The sequence below is a fragment of the Acanthaster planci genome, linkage group LG07, assembly GCF_054643075.1.
Source record: "Acanthaster planci isolate LZ-2023a linkage group LG07, COTS_SCS, whole genome shotgun sequence".
NCBI classification, from domain to species: Eukaryota; Metazoa; Echinodermata; class Asteroidea; order Valvatida; family Acanthasteridae; genus Acanthaster; species Acanthaster planci.
In genome coordinates, this window is record NC_141783.1 from 7,987,145 (window position 1) to 8,004,519 (window position 17,375).

At 42.5% G+C, this 17,375-nt stretch overlaps 1 long non-coding RNA gene across 4 annotated transcripts in view; it reads right to left on the reverse strand.

The window, feature by feature from the left end:
* LOC147798610 (uncharacterized) overlaps positions 1 to 17,243 on the reverse strand; it is a 30,104-nt gene extending 12,861 nt beyond the window's left edge. The window contains exons 1-3 of one of the 4 annotated variants that reach the window (XR_015425769.1): positions 15,892 to 17,243; positions 13,355 to 13,506; positions 1,164 to 1,268 (exon numbers count right to left, since the gene is read on the reverse strand). This is a non-coding gene — a long non-coding RNA (uncharacterized LOC147798610). Of the gene's footprint in view, positions 1 to 1,163; positions 1,269 to 13,354; positions 13,544 to 15,891 lie in introns of all 4 variants that reach the window. The other 3 variants (XR_015425768.1, XR_015425770.1, XR_015425771.1) reach the window with 3 other exon arrangements.
* Between the last annotated feature and the right edge of the window lie 132 nt (positions 17,244 to 17,375).

Below are 17,375 nucleotides of genomic sequence, written 5' to 3' on the forward strand. Positions count from 1 at the left end.
TTAATTCTCGCTGCTTGGTTGATATAACAACTGTAAACTAGTAAACAAATAAATCATGTGTGTCATGATTACCCCTGCTACACTGCTAAGCTCGGTGGAAAAAACCACTGACTTCATGAAATCCAGCAGAAAGAAGTGGCGCACATTGAATCATCTAGTCGAGGAAAACCAGACCCAAGGAAGTGCCTTGTCTCAGCCATTAACACCGTTTTGCAATTTGTGGAGAATGGCTAGCACAACCACCATTTCAGAGGGAAGTGACGAAGAGTCTGTCAGACCTGTGGAAATCCCCTGGCATACATGTAGACTCTAATCTGCCAACTTAAGGCCCCAGATCCAGATCTTCTCCTCGAGTCATTACATGTACATTCTCCCCCCCCCACCTAATGTGGGTTGAGTCTACTACTCCATATCTACTAGATTACCATACATATGCATCATTTCCAAGTTGTCATGAAGCAATTCTGAGTAAGGAACCACAAGTATGTAGGGGAAGGCCGTGGTGACTTAAGGAGGAAACTGGGATCATGAGAAGGTCGTAAACATGAAATCAAAGGGACTGGAAGTGGTCGGGGCTGACCACACTATATCCTGGACTGACCACACTAACCTTCTGGAAGTGCACAGATATTTTCTTAGAAATTAGATGGGAATAAGATGGGTTATAAAGAGGAGGAGAGAGAGGGGAAGAGGGTCTTTGAGATTTTGACTTGCAATGTATCACATCTGCTAGCACTACTGTAGAAATAAATAAGTATACATGAAGATTGGCAGAGAAGCACGATCATGTGAGTTTGTCAGAAGTACATGTACAACGGTTTCGTCGTAAAGAAGATGAAACTACATTACACAAGTCCATTTCTTACATTCGCTAAATTCTTGATCACTAATAGTGCGCCCTCACTCACTCACCCCTCCGCCATGTTCATCCTCTTTTTGTGGGGAGGGAAAGGGAGACTGGTAATGTGGTAGGTATGCAACCTACGCAGATTACCAATACATATGCAGAATAGCACTGAACCTGTGGACGGTGGGAAGGCAAGGACGCACTAACCACATCTATGTACCACTGAGGAAGCAAGCAGGTGTGTCTCATAAGTATTAATTATATATGTGACACAGCAACTGACACATCGTTATGAGGAGAGCACAAACTAACTCACCATGACAAATGTGCGATTGTCTCCTTTTGAACAAGCAAAGGACGGCCAGCAGTTGTGCTACTATGGTGCTGTCTGGAGCACAGCCAGTCCATGTGAATGCTCCCCCTGCAAAACATCAATGAAATAACAGGAGGTGAATGTGAAAGGGATTTTCCAACGAGCAGCTATACAAATGTCTATCATGGAACCCCTTTGAAATAGACCCATGAGGATGAAATGGCACGGACATCATGGGCTTGAATATGCCTTATACTTTGGTCATCAGAGCCAGAAGGCCAATCCACGTTACCAAATTTTATAGCCAAAATGACCCAGCTTGCAATTTGACAGTTCCACGGTGTCGGACATGGACAACAATTGGACAGTTCCACGGTGTCGGACATACATTTTGGACACCTCAACAGTGTGTGTTATTATACTTATAATCCTGAAGCACATTTTGATTTTGATAAAAGACATCAGCTAGTTTATACATTCATTTAATAACAAAATTTCTCAGTCAGAATTATTATCCTTGTAGAAATTGACTCATAACACCATGGTGTCGGACGTACTCAAAGAAAGTTAATTTTTTGAGTTTCCATTTTTGTATCACAAACTCTGTGAATTGCTAGGACCTGAAGAAGTAGTTTTCCTGTGTTTAGTTTTAGCAGACCTTTGTTAATAAACTTCAAGGCAAGACACTTGTTATCTTGTTGTGACTTTCAGATAAAGCATTTATTATATTGGTGTCGGACGTACATTTTTTGGTGTCAGACGTACATGTCCAAACTGACTTTTCAGAATAGAAGGTAATCAGTTCAAACCCAAGCTTGTCTCATTTTTCTACCTTCATGAAGGCTTTAGTAAACTTTCCAAACCAAAGGAAAATGCCAAGCCATACAAAAATCATCAAAAGCAACTAGAAAGGAATTGGATGATGGGGCATTCAATGAAACAGTATGAAGGAAAATATTGTCTAGAAGTATTTAAACAAGTCATGTACTGGCAAACATTCAAACTAAAAAAAAAGGTTTCTACAGTTGACAACCCTTTAGACAAATAAATCAAATTAAAAGGCCATTGCATACATGTACCTGTAAGATCTATTGGTCTTAGAACATGAAATTAAACATTTTGTATGACAATGCTGCGTGTGTACTAAGCTGCAATTGTAAAGATTTCCAGTTCACACTTCACAGGTTCTAGTTCACATGTAACATCCAAAAGAAGCTAAATGATATACCCTTTTAGATGACTGCAAAATCAAAGGAATGGGCTAGCAATTAGGCTGAGAGATTATCCTTTTCACTGAAATTTAAGACTAATGGCATAACGCTTTTAAAACTACAGTCTTACATTGTATGTTTCATGATAGGTACTGTACCATGTATATGCCATGGAAAGCATATACAAGTGGAACACCCCCTTTAATTCCTCCAGCAGCAGAAATTGAAACCAATTGATTTTACATGTACCTTGAACAAAGGTATAAAAAAACACACCTTTGTTTAGTCTTTGACAATGCTTCTTTCTTGATGTGGATTACATGTACAAGTATACAACACCTAGAACCTTACTTGTTTTCATCAAAGCTCACACTGACATGACTTACTTCTGAATACATACAAGGCACATGTTTGTCAACACATGACACATGTGGAATGGCTTTGGGCCCTAATTATAACCTTATTAGGATGTGTATGTCCAAATAGTCAAATTTATGTAAATTAGTAAAAAACAAAAGTTAAGCCTATTTGGTACTTTGACAAAATGTTGGGGCCTCATTTCCAAGTATGCAAATGAGGTGGTAGTGGTTTCTGTATAGTGTAAAAGCATTGCATTGCCAGCAATGCATGGTTCTGACAGTGTCGGACGTACAGGGTGTCGGATGTACACATCTGATTCCACAATTTTTGAGTATTCGAAAAAATAATTGGGGGAGTTAAGCTGATGTCTAGAAAGAAGGAACTCATTGTGCTTTGTATTATAAGTTGGGCAGATTTTTGCTAAAGGGTGCACTGAAGGGATAAAAAATGTCATTTTGGTGTCGGACGTACATAAGAAAAGTAAGTGTTATAAAATAAGACATTACATGGAATTTCAAAAGGAAAATGAAAATTCATTTCTGTCATTGTTCACTTATTGGGGCACTCTTCAAAGTGTAACAAAACTGGAACAAAAAATTATCAGGCTAAAAAACAGAAAATCTTTCAGAGGGGAAATATTTTCCCCAATTTCTCTGTATTTAAAACCAATTTTTCAGTACCATATAAAAGCCAAATTCTTGAATGTTGTTTGAAATGAAGTATGTTTCATGAAATTATACACCATAAACTTCAAAATGATATATACATGTAATTTGTCACATTTGGACCGTTGAAATTTTGGCCCAGAGGTTGATATTTCCATGGAACTGCCCAATTGTATCCCTGGAGGCTGGACGGTGAGGTCGGGTAGAAATGATGAATAGTTGTGTAATTGGCCCCCCAAATGTCCTTTGTCCTATCAAGGTACCATTTCAGCAAGTGGACAGGACACCAAAGTTTATCCGACGATGATGATGCCAAGGACTGGATTGCCAGAACAAAGATATCCGCGGGCTGGAAGGACGGTATTTGATTCTTACTAAGGAAGCCTAACTCCGGAACAAGACGTACCCCCATAGACTCCCATTGAATGTGACCCTCGGCTATGGAGAGAGACTTAATTTTGCAACCCCGACGAGAAGTAACCACAGCAAGTAAGAATGCCAGTTTGATGCCAAGGTGCAGGAGAGAGGCATAGCCTACTGGCTCAAAGGGGGGTTGAGACAGAAGTCGGAGGACATCGCCAAGACACCATGCAGAAACAAGACACTTCAGGGGAGACAATAAACATTCCCCCTAAGAGGTGATGGATCGCTGTGTTGTTAGATATTGAAGAGCCATCAGCATAGCCACCATGCACCACTGTGATTGCCGAGCTGTAATTTCAAATTGTGGAGTCAAGGGTCTGCCAAACGTCCTTTGCACCATGAGTCAAAATGTCGTAGTTGGCTGTCGTAAATCTTTCTTGTGGACTCTCGTCGACCCTTGGCAGCCAAGTTGGCAGCGTCTTGAGAAACGCCTTTCTGCTCGAAGTGTTGGTGAGTGGGATCCAGATGCAGTAGACGAGACCTGGGTTGAAACAGCAAATCCGGACGTGGAGGCAGTGGTAGGAGAACATCGACCAGAAGCCTGACTAACTGGGGGACCATGCTTGTCTCGGCCAGAACGGAGCGATGAGAAGGACGGCAATTGCATTGTTCCATCTTTGTCAGTACCAATGGAATGAGTGATATCGGAGGGAAAACGTAAGCGAGAAGACCCTCCCAAGAAATGTGTAGGGCATCAAACGCCCATGCCTGGGGATGTGGATAGTGGCTACAAAATGTTGGCAGCTGAGTGTTCAGGTGCAGTGTAAAGAGGTCCATGTGAGGTCTGTTTATTGCCCGAAAAAGAGCTTGAACGATCTCCGGTTGTACGGTGCCCCAGGGTGCTCCTGAACTGTGCCCTAGGAGAGGGCGTCGACAAGGACGTTCTGTACTCCTGGAATGTGTTCGGCTCGAACCAGAATGGAATGCTGCATGGTCCAGTGTAAAAGCCAGGTGAGGACACAGAGAGTCGGAGAATGTGTGCCTCCCTGATGATTGATGGAGGCCATGGCCGTTGCGTTGTCTGATCGAACCAAGACCGTTTTGACTGTAATCATAGGCCGCAAGTGGCAGAGGGCTTTGAAAATCACCTGAAGTTCAAGCACATTGATGTGGGAACCCATTAGGGACGAGTCCCACTAGCCGGAAATCTGATACGACTGGAGACTGGCACCCCAACCGAGATTGGAAGCGTCAGCGGAGTTAACTATCTCGTGTTGAGGTGGAACAAAGGGAAGACTGGCATTGTGGTTGGCCCTGGCTGACCACCATGGCAGGTGACGATAAATCAGGCCCGATAGAGGAACCTGGCAATTGAGGGAATCTCTGCTTGGCATGAAGTAAGACAGAAGGTGGAGCTGTAAAGGCCCCATGTAAAGCCGGCACCAATGGCGCAGAACTCGTAGACCAGGTGACGATATGAAAAGCAGAGGAACGGACGGACTTGTACATGAATGGGAATGTGAAGGTAGGCGTCCTGTAAGATGATGGACGATGCCCAAGCCGGGACGGGAAGTGATCAAAGGACGGTACGCAGCATCTCCATTCTGAATTTCTTCGGTCTTAATGTGGGAGAACTGGATTTTATACTTGCTTCACACAACCACTGTTATGTGCATGAAGTGTCGTTAACGATACTTAAAAAATAGATCCCTTTGATGAACGCCGCTGTATCTGGGCAGATGGTCTTTCACACAAATAAACAAAGGGTCCCTCTGCTATCTGTAAAGTAAACCTAACTTACGATATTCCTCATAAATAAGTGGAAAATATCTAATGAAAACTTTTGGCTAATAGAAACACTTGTTGGAATCTGTGTGATAATTTAAGGGATCAATTATGTACTTTAACTGTTTAAAAGTGCTTGTCGAAATATTTTAATTGCGGATAAATAACTGGACTCGCTCCAAGTGTTTGGTCACCAGATGGTGCTCGCTCTCTCTGTCTTTGACTATTGCTGAGCACGGATCATTGACAAGTGCCCCTGACCGGTTTTGGTCAGGATTTCACATTTAGAAAGATTCTTATGTATGGTACCCCCATACAAATGGTAAGCTGATTGCTTAAACCTTCAAATGCTGACATTTGGGCTGGATGAATTAATTATTATGTTGCTTAAAGAGGGTGTTTTTATGGACGTTTTAGAGACGTTCTGATGTGTGTGTCAGACATGTACGTTTAGTGCACAGTGCAACCAACCGGTTTGGGTACATGTATTGTTCATTGCAGCATAGTCTAAGAGCGAAAACTACTGGCTTGGGGGTTTTCTCTTTGATTCTGTCCTACTTCTACATTGGGTTAATGCTGTGCATCTGCTTCCTTGCCACTGGATTGGCCACTGTTGCATGGCGACAATAAACAAAAGTGCACTACAGATACCTTGTCCCGGTGTTGAGTTTCTCTCGAGTGGTCCACACCCTCGTCACCCAAGGTGGAGTACTTACCCCCCTCCTTGGCAGGAGCAGACCTGCCCTTGTTCCATGACATTAATAATATGAATTTATTCACTTATAAAGCGCAAATTTCATATAGATATGTTCAAATGCGCTGTACAATGAAGACATCAAGCGTGGAACAATGAATACATTTAAACATAGTTGAGTCGATGGCACACAAGGGCCCCTCGGGCAGCCGCCACACGACCCACATTCACCAACATCAGTAAAGAGGAGACATTAAGAAGCAGTTACAGTTTTAGAGGTGGGAGGAAAACCCCATAGGAATATTCTGGGTAAAACCAACGGAGTCAGGTAGGGACTGAAAACCCAATCCACATGTGGACCGGACCAGGAATCGAACCAGGGACCACAGAGGTGGAAGGCGAGGAAAGAACTACCATTCCAACCCGACTCCCATCTTATGTAAACGTTGAGTAGCTTTAAGTTCAAAATCGCGCCTCCACTTCCCTGGTTCCTTCTTTGGGGTCAGAAAGAACGCCGACATGAAGCTCTAGTGATTTCCCCATGGCTGCACTAGAACAATGGTGCGCTTCAGCAGCGCCGAGAACCCTGACTATAGAGCCTGTCCCTGGAATCGATCTTTTGGAACTGGAGTCGGTCAGAAAGATACATCGGATGGAGGGGGACTCGTAAATTCCAGACGATAGCCGTTGGTAGGTGAAGCGAGCACCCATTCGTCCGAAGTAATTTCTCCCCAGAACCCTGCGAAGTCAAGCACGCGGCCACCAATGGGTTCGAAATTGGGGGCCGCAGGAGAAATGGAGTAGTCACTGGTGTCGGCCCCCAGCATATCACTGGGGGCGCCGGGTCATACCAAGCTGAGGTCTTGGAGCACTGAAAGGAATTGAGCGTGGTCGTCCCCTGCCTGAAGAAAGAGGCCGGTGATGTTGTATGGTTAGTGGCTGTCGGCGGCGGGCCGGTGGAGGGTAGACCAGACGGGGTGGTCTCTGGGACATTGTTCGTACTACACCATGTCGAGGTTCAGTTGGCTGGCGAAAAGATCCTTAGCCAATAGAGGGAGTCTTCGAAGAGCCGATTTCACTGATTCATGCGGAATATTCTAACATTGATGAAAAACTCATGGCAGGCTGCAGTGGCTCTAGGAGAAACCTGTGTGAACTGTTCCAGAGTTATCAGAGTATTGTCAAGGCTATGGAATACCATAGTGACAAACTCGGGAGACATATCCGAGCCTTTCTCACATGCTTGGGAGAGAAACTCGGTCAGGAGGAGTAGAAAAGCCATACAGTGGATGCCATTTTTGGGAAGCATGGTCGATATCCCGGAGCGCTATCTCAAAACGTTGCAGAGTCTTGTCACTGAAGACATTACTGGATTTGCACCTAGTCGGATACACCTTATCCTTAACAGCCTCGGGTGGATCGGGTACCGATAAGTAAGTATCATAATTGCTTGGTGGAAAGTTGATGTACAAGCGAGAACGGTTGCCACAATACCACATTTTGGCCTTCGCAAGCTTCTCCATGGCTTCCACGCATGCATGGTCCAGAGGAAGCTCAGGAAAGAGGGGATGAGAGGAGAAAGACGGCCCCAGTGTATGACTCTAATGAGGGGCGACTCTGGTCTTCTGCAGGAAGAGCGGGAGATGGAAGTCCCAAGACCTGAATCCTTTCATGTTGGAGCAGGCGAAGGTGGGACTCTGAAAGAGACAAATCATTCACTGAAACTGGCTCTTCCTCAACCTGCAACTGACTCAAATCAGAGACAAGCAGCGATGGGTCAGGACTCGCACAGAGATCAAGAAAATGGGCCTCAAAGGACGCCGGCTGAGAAGGCCGAAGAGACAAAGGAAGATCTTGTTGCACCATATGAGACACAAAATGGGCTGGGGTCAGGGAATAAGGATCCGGATCTGGACGCATTGCAGCCGGAGATTGAGTTTAATGCTGAATAAGCGTTGAGATAGACTCTGTCAGAGCTCGCAGCGTATCTTTGGTAGACGGAGATCCTGATGATTTCTTGACTTTTTCTTCTTGGAAGAGTGGATGGAAGACAAAGAGTGGCTGGGAGATTTGTGCTTCTGCTCCGATTCTGTTAATTGAGAAGAATCCTGCACAGGAGACAAGGCGCTTCAGTGCAGCGGGAGAAAAACCAGCGGACGCCACGCCTTGTGGAAAGGGATAAGCGATAGAGGGAGGCCGAAAACCACGATGTTGTAGTGAGTTGGTAGGCTGTGTCCCCAGGTGAAGAGCGGACTGGAGAGGCTAGAGCAGTTTCAGTCCCGGACACTGAAACTAGGTTTGTATCTCGACCGGAATGGAAATGGGCCGTAGTAGTCGTCCTGTTAGTTACAGTGGTTGGGCGAAAAGCCATCGTCCAAAACCAACCAACTGCAAAGGACAAAGAACAACACACAAGAAAAATCTATGTTGAGCGGGCCACGCCCGGTCAGACTCGATGGAGAGGAGTTGAAAATTCACGGCTAAAGCTGTGAAGACCAGGCAGCAACCATGTGCAAGGTACAGCGCTGCACAAGGGAAAGAGACCGTGAATAACTCCAAACAGCGTTCTCTGTTTGGAGTTATTCAAACGGCGCATTTAAGATCAGCCCCTATTCATCAGCATAAAGGACGACTCGAATGCGCTCCAACCATAGGGAAGTGTGAACATGTTGCTCGATACTTGAAGCAGCCTGTTAGGTGAAACGTGCCCACTGGAAAATCCCTGCAGGTAAGGGCGAACTAACGCCGGGGAGCCAAGCCAACTGCAGGGTGCCGAGTCACGCCCGAACTGTCTTCTTAGAGGTGCACTCGCATGCGCTCCAAGCATAGGGGAGCAGAAGCAGGCCACGTTGCTTGATGCTCGAAGAGGCCCGCTCACCGGAGAAATCCCTGCGCTACAGCAATACTGAGGTCTGTTATGGAATGCTGAGCTTTGAGCTGCCCGAGTGCTCCTGCAAATGGCAAACTCAGTTGCGCTCCAGTAGACTTGCACTTTTCTTGTCCAGATGGAGACGCAGGCTCTGGCCTTATCGTTGAAAGATTCCAGCAGCCAATTTCATGAAACGTGACGCGTAAACTTTGCGGCATACCGGTACCAGTAGCTGCACAATTTGCTTACGTGTATTTCGATTTCATGAAAAGCTGCGTAGCTGCGCCATGTTTTATTAATATTGAATTTCTTGGACGATGACAAAAATAGCTTTTATGACAGCTGTTCCTTTCCAATATAACATCAGTCATCAAACAGTCTTTGAATCACCTCTGCCCGCCAATGTTTTTGTCATTTCTTCATCGCAATCAGACAAAAAGTCCCACAGTTTTCTCACAGCCAGCCAAGTATATTGTTACCTTCTAAAACAAAGTTGTTCATTTCTCGTACACACCTTGATAAGCTAGTCAAATCATTCATTTCCGCTTCGTTTGGTGCAACTTACGCAACCTAAAATGATGCTGCAAGTTATACCATAGTTTATTGCATAAGTCGTGTGAAGTTTCGTGAAGTCGGTCTTAATTTGTTATGCAACTTATGTAATAAATGTAACGTAAGTGGAGTTATGCCATTACGAAAAGTTTCGTGAAATCGGCTGCAGGTCTGCTTGCTAGCATGGTACTGGTAGGTGTGGGCAGCCAAGCAGGTGCTCCATCGTTTGCTCCTCCCCACAGCCACACGTGGTCTGCCCACTCTCATTATAACCCCATTCTTGCATAAAGACCCTGCATCAGTCAGTGGCAGTTCTAAGTCAGAGTGTACCAAGCTGTCCATGCTTCTTTGGAACCTCATGGCAGGGATTCCTTGAGGGCAAATGACTGCCTCTGAGGTATTGACTGTATGGGTATTCCACAAAGAAATCCTGTGCCTAGAAGCATTCCCAGTCAGCGACTCGACTGAAGGAAGCTGTGCCTAGACTTTAGTCTCTTCTTAAAAGGATCTTTCTGTAAAAGTGGGTGAAGGGGGTCAGTTTCCTGCCTGAGTTTTTCCTTCTGAGCCGAGACAATCCATCTGATGTGTGGGGGAACAATGCCACTCAGCAGGTACAGGTCCTCAGTTCTTGTTGGTCGAACACAGACTGGGATGGCTCTACAAGTGGTGTTCAAGACTGGATTTAGTTTTTGAGGTGTGAGCCGACTTTCTCCAAATTGGTGATGCACACTCAGAAGCAGAGTAGCAGAGAGCAAGAGTTGCCGTGCGGATGGTACCGTTACTAGCCTCAGTGTCCCACTTGGTATTAGCTAGTTTCCAGAGAATGTTGTTTCTGTTTCAGACTTTCGCCTTTGTCTTAGTAATATGGTACTTGTACATGTACCTCTAGGTGAGGCAGCGATCCAAAGTAATGCCTAAGTAGACAGGTTGGCAGGTCAGGAATGAGATTCTTCCGTTGATGGCGGATTTCTGCTTTTGGGACTTTGAAAATATGCTTTTGAAAATAAGTTCCGCCTTTTTGGACTGTTAGGTACGGCGATAGTCGACTTAAAAATTCCGATATTTTAAACTTTTCCGGTCCATTTCATGAAGATAATTTTTGACTTCAAGGTATCAGATATGATAATATTGAGCCTCAATTTGTTGTGAAATAAAATGAAATTGTATTTCTCGTTGCTTACTTTTACGTCATTTTTATTTCGTGCTATGAATATCAAATCATATCGACCACGAGGGGCACTGTGTTGTGCCATGCATGCCGTACGTTCATGTGTAGTTTAAGCACACGCTGTCAACGTACACTCAGATCCGCAACGGTACCAGGCTAGAATTGGGAGATAAGATAAAGCAACACATTCCATTGGCCTTCACTGACAAAAACCAGTGCTGACCAATAACCATCTCTGTAGGAATTGTGTTTGTTTCCAGGTAACTGTTGGTGTCACAACCGCTCTGATAGGCTTATTTTCATGACATATCCTCATATAAGCCAATGACTGTGCACTTTTCATGCTACTCACCACAAGCATGAGAGTATAGACCGCGACGCAAAGCCGCTGCGCCTGGTACCCTGAATACTTTTGTGTGTTATCACAGAAAACTGTACCCTCGTGTGTGTTGTTCAACGGACGTTTCTTATCTTTACATTTCCATCATCATGTCTGCTCGTAAAGACATCGTTTATCAAGAAGGAAAAGTGAAGCGCATCGACAAAGGGATTAAAATTCCTGGCGATGGGAGTGGGTTGAGGCTAAAATAGGAGGAGTGTTCTTGTCCGAATTTATTCCGAAATTGGCAAAACCTGGTAAGGTGGTGGTGCGATGTAACGTTAGATATTAATCATGCTTCCCGGGGCAAAGATGCCTTAACAGCACGTGCAGAATCGTTGAAATACAACAGTGAACTCTTGACATGGAAAACGAATTATCGTCTATCAGGTACATGTGAACATAATCAACTGAATAAATAGAGACTCTTAAATGGCACAAATTCTGTATAAGCAACATCACACCTGAACAACAGAGAAGCCTCCGTTGATGTGAACATCAAGCTCAATGGTACTCGTTCCCCTCCCGAGGGTGCGGCACACTCGCTATGCCACAAAGCAGCCCTCTGCCCTGACCATCTACTCCATGGCACTGTCAGAGGCTGAAGTCACACCACTCATTCATTTAAGGCAAAGTGCATGACGCCCTTCAATCAATTCTGGATAGAGAAACTGGTTTCAAGCGAGCAGAGGCAACAGAAGAGGAAGGGTGAATGGATAACCCTCTCCACAGGTTCATGATTTGGCCGTCGGACAATCCTCCTAGCCTCTTCCTGAGGCAGTTCACATGATTCACCTGATGAGTCTGCCAATTTGCACTCTCCCCTTTGTGAATGTGGAGCAATGCAGATGACTGCCTCAGTCATGTCTGTGCTCTCCTGATTTGAAGTCCCTGGATCCACTATCAAGAAGATGGCTGCACTGTATTTTGTGTGTGTGTGGGGTTTTTTTTGGTGTAGATTCTTAACTAAATATATGTTTTTGAGCGTATATTTTGTATCTCTTAAATTTGTAAATTGTGTAAATTTTCTGTGTTTTAATCCTGCAAAATACATAAATGAAATAAAAATGGCTGACAAATGGTCGCTGTGATATACATGTGCAATAACTTAAAAAGAGAATGTTTCCTGTTAGAAGATCCAGTTTGTCTCATACTTGTAGTTGTGCAAAATAACATCTCTGAAGCACATACGTTACATGTACATTAAACGACAAACTAAAGAAAAAATTACATGTAACGATCTTAAAATTCTCCTTTTAAAAACTAACTTTGGGTATCAAAGACGACATCATTATTTTGAAACCTTACAGAATGATTTGTTATTTCTAACAGGTTTTGTGCCCCCTTTTATGAAAGTATGGAACCAAGTTAGAAAAAAGGGTCTTTGATACATGTATGCCTCTGAGAGTTTCCTTTTATGTGATGACACAGTCAACTCTTGCATGGTATAGTGCTTTGCATACCTCTCTGAACATTTTAGCAATCTTGTCATTTGAGGAAAAATCCTTTGTTTTTGAGTTACACTTAGTAGTACATGTCCATAACATTGCACGTCTGGTAATCCCAGGAGAAAATTGTACGTCCAATTAGCTTATAGTCTCTTCAGGGTTAGATCTACCAGATCGCAAAATATAAGTGTGATATTTCCTTTTTCAAAACATTTACCATGTTTACAATAATGAAAAACATTTCATTTCATTTGGACATCTACTTGCTTGCAATATGACACGGGTACAGTATATGATGACATTATTGTGACATAAAAAACATGAACATTTTAACATCAAGGTTAAAGTTTGTACCCGGTCTCATGTGAATGTACTAAACTATTTGACGGACAGGGACTGATGTTTTGATTTGGGGATTTTTACGCATTTAAAATTTATCTGAACTTTGACATTCCTTCAACACCCAAATGTCAAAAATAACAAAAACATTGGCAAAGTCTGTCAGATCCCAAAATATGAACATAATACTTGCATTAATTCATGAGTTAAAGCCGACAGGTACGTGTACATGTACTAATGTGTTTTGGTTGTGCCTGGGCACTCCATAATAAAGGGAAGCTGCCATTTACACACTGCCTGAAAATGCTACACAAAGAGAGTCCTGTGTAGTGTCACAGTCTGCAGAATATCATACACCCACCTGTTGTTGGCTCAATATGCAGAACAGACCTTGCATGTACAATCTGACTGTTTCCTGTGCAAACCATACGATGGGTTTCTTCCCCTCATGTGACGAAATGAAACCTCTGCTGTGATTGGCCACGGGAGTTTAGGTGCCCTGAGGTAACATCACTGATGGTGAGACCACAAAGAGAAATACTCCTGAGATCTGGGAGTGGATAAAAGTGAGATCTCATGATAAAGTTTCATCTTTAATCAGGGCAGTCAAGGATTTTGAAACCACCAGTATGTGTGCCTAGCATTTCACACTGTTGTAGTTGAGACCTCTTCAAACCACCAGAAGACCCTACAAGACCATGACAAGACCAACAGGTCTATTGCATGTGCAATATCTTTGGTTTTTACATATATAACTTCGTTTATTTTTCTAATCTTATCTTGTAATTATATACATATTTTTTAATCTGTTAAAAATCCCTGTAATTGGTGGCTTGCTGCTGTTGATTTCCTTTGAAATAAATAAACAGATCACCTCTAGTCTGAATTCAAGTCACAAGCTACAGTATTCAAATAGACTGCAACAATTCCTTTGTCTTTGTTCACCCTGTTACTTGTGACTGGTCTTGTGAAAGGTCTTGTGATGGTCTTGTCTGCAACACACTGCAGACTTAATGTATGAAACACCAGCGTGCTAATGAGCGAGCAGCAGAAAACTATGGAAGTGTATTTACGTAAAGGACATGTGCACATGTCCAGTATTAGTAAAAATAATAATTAGGGCAATTCCATGGTTACTCACGTTAAGTTTTTCATGTACTTTTGAGTTTCTTTGGGCTCTAATTATTTTCCTGTAAATGTTCAGTTATTGTTAACTCCATAGTATCTAGGGCATACTTACGCCTACCTCAGAACCAAAGATACATGTCACAAAATAAAAACGTTAGGCATGATACACAAGGCACACAAAATCAGTTACTCACGTTACATTTTTAGACAAAGAGAAAAAGCCAACAAGCTTTAATCGAAAAGTCTCCTGATACCAACAAGCTTTGGAAAGTTCTTATGACTGAATTAAGAACCTTGCCATGGAGCACAAATAGTGAAAGTAATGCAACTCTTCTGGAATCTTTTGTTTTTTGTTACAAAGTGCAAAACACATAAGAAGCATAAACTAGGAAATTATCTTACCAATTTTGACTTATGTTCGAAAAAGAAGAGGTAACAGTAACGGAGGCTCCTTTGGTTGGATCTCCACTTGGCTGGTTCACAAAAGACTGTGATGCATACAGTGCTTTCCCATCACTACCAACAAAACGAACACTTCTCACCAAAAAACATGTACATGTACATTAACCCTAACCCTCCATAATACTACCAGACAAATTACTTCTTGTAGTAAAATGTAGTACCGAGCGCTGTCGCTTGTAAGAAGACATGACTTTATTGTTCTGTGAAGCCGTAGACAATGTACCATACAGCACTGTGGCGCTATGAATGCATGGCTTTATTGTTCTTTGTACAAGTAACAATGGAAGTAACCTAGCCAGAAGTAATAATCTGTAGCACTAGGTCCTTCAGGCTCAGACTATTACTTGATATTTTGTAGTAATGTGTAGTGTAAGCCAAACAATACGCTTGGCGGTTAGGGTGAAACTCTTTTCAACTGACGAGTGGGTGCTCCTGCTCAAGGTACATGTAGAAGTTTCAATGTGGCCACTGCCTTTAGATCAGAAGCGGTATGTATGAAATAGTTAACCGTATGTACGAAAGGGTGTTGTTCACGTTGCTCCATTTCCACATTGCCCTATCTCACTTTACCCCAACCCACTTGCCTCATTGCCACCTACCGTAGCCCCATCCTGACATTGCCCTGCTGCTGCCTCACCCAATTTCCACTTCGCCCCAGCCGTGCTTGAGTTTGAAAAAAGGCTTCTTTTCTATAGGTGCATTCACACCATGTGACTATGGATTTGATAAATTGAATAATGAAAGAACGATATTATTCCTTTAAATTTTCATCAATATTTTCCCTGTAGTCTTCTATGGATCCCCCATACATCGTTATTATTATTATTATTGCTGGTTTATTTAATTTGAACTGCCAATAGCAGCCCAAGGGCTGAATTGCTGAGCAGTTTTACAACAGTACACAGATAAAGTAAAATGAACAATATACACAGGTAAGTATAAATTTCAATTTACATAAAATTGTTAAGGACATTTAAAACGAAGAATATATATGTATAAAAAACACAAACCGGTGGTTATATAGTGTGATTTACATAGCAAAACTACACGTTTGTTGAAAAATAACGGATTACTAGACAATACATAGGAGACAGATAATGGGTGTTAAAAAGATGAATTCATGAGTTTTGTGAAGTAAGGGAGCGCACTGTTGCTGAGGCGTTTAGTTTTGCAGTGGAATTCTTGAAGGAGTCTACTTGATCTGAGATGCATCCTGTGGTTACTTTGAGATTTATTAAACCATGCGCTAAATTTTGTTGGAACAAAATAGCAATTTGTACATTCGAAATAGTAAAGATTTTGTCTTACTCTTAGTCCACGGAATGTGAATGATGTCCTACATATAGCACTTCCATCATGTCCATAGAAAACAGTCATGCCAGGTCTGGGCCCAGCCCTAGTTACAGCTCCTGCTTGAACTTGAAGTCCTGACTCGACGAGATCCACCATGTCTTAAGCCAAAGCAACAACTATAGTTACAACATGGAGGAAGGACATAAACGGTGTTACAAGCTCTGCATGTACAATTCCTGTCATGATATACTTGGGTTTTCCAGGCAAGTGGTTGTACTACAGCACACATGTATCTTCAGTAGTGATACATACTACATAGACGTCACGCGTCAATGTCACATTTTCACAGATTGTAAAACGGCGCGCTAGACGCCCTCTATCGGTTCGGGAAATGCGCGAATTAGGAAACGTTTCCCAATTCAGAAACACCCGTTTCCTGATTGGGAAACGTTTCCCAATTATAGTAACGATAGCGTTTCCTAATTCGGAAACACAAAATTCAAACTCGCTGGCGCAAAATTTCACACATTGGTGCAAAAAAGAAATTGCTGAAATGTGATTTTCATTTAGTTGCCGAAATTTCTGTTTGTGCAAATCAAAAAGTTATCTGTGAATTTTCTTTAAAAAGTCGATAACTTTCGACCAGTAAGTCTGGCTGCGAAACGAAAATTTAGACGTTTTCCAATACTCTCAGACGTCGTCTCCGTCTCACGTGTCGTCTCCGAAACCAATCCCCGATTGTGGGCCTGAAGTGTTTAAATAAAATTGAGGTACTGTACTGTTTGGCTCTTTTGCATCTTACTTGATGTTTTGTGGCACTATCAGACTTACTGTCGGGCTTACAACTTCAAATCGGTTGGTAAAAAACAGTTGGAGCCTGAGACGGATCAGAAGTCGAGTGTTGGAAACGAAACGGCGAATTTGAAGTTCGACCCCATTTTGAAGCTTGGTACTGGCCTCGTTCGGAGATGTTATATTAAAATAAATAGTTCAGTATTCCATTTAGCCTGTTCGTAAATTCAATTTCGATCTCATTTTGTCAAGAACCTGATCACTTCTGTACCAGTGTTGTTCATTGCTGTAATAATATTTTCATTTTATTAAAAAAGATGTGTTTTGCATCAAACAAATTTGTTGTTAAGTCACATTTTAGGAACATTTCAATTCAGATGAAATCTGGTTTGGGGCAGCGTTTTTAATTACTTGAGAAGTCACTGCTTAGGAGAAAAGGTTAAGGGACTTTGTGTAAGATTCAATTGTTTAAATTGGACAAAGCTTCAGAAAATTATTTGGAAAAAAAGCAAAAGTGATTTAAATTGTGTAATTAAATTTAAGAAATCATCTGGTACATGCATTTTAATATTGGTTTTAATTTAAAGACAGCATCAAAATTTTCACTTGCATGTTTCGACCGAGTGGAATCACAGATTACAAAGCAATCACTTTATTATATATTTCCGTGGGGGAAAAATAGCTGTAATAACTGTCAAAATCGTATA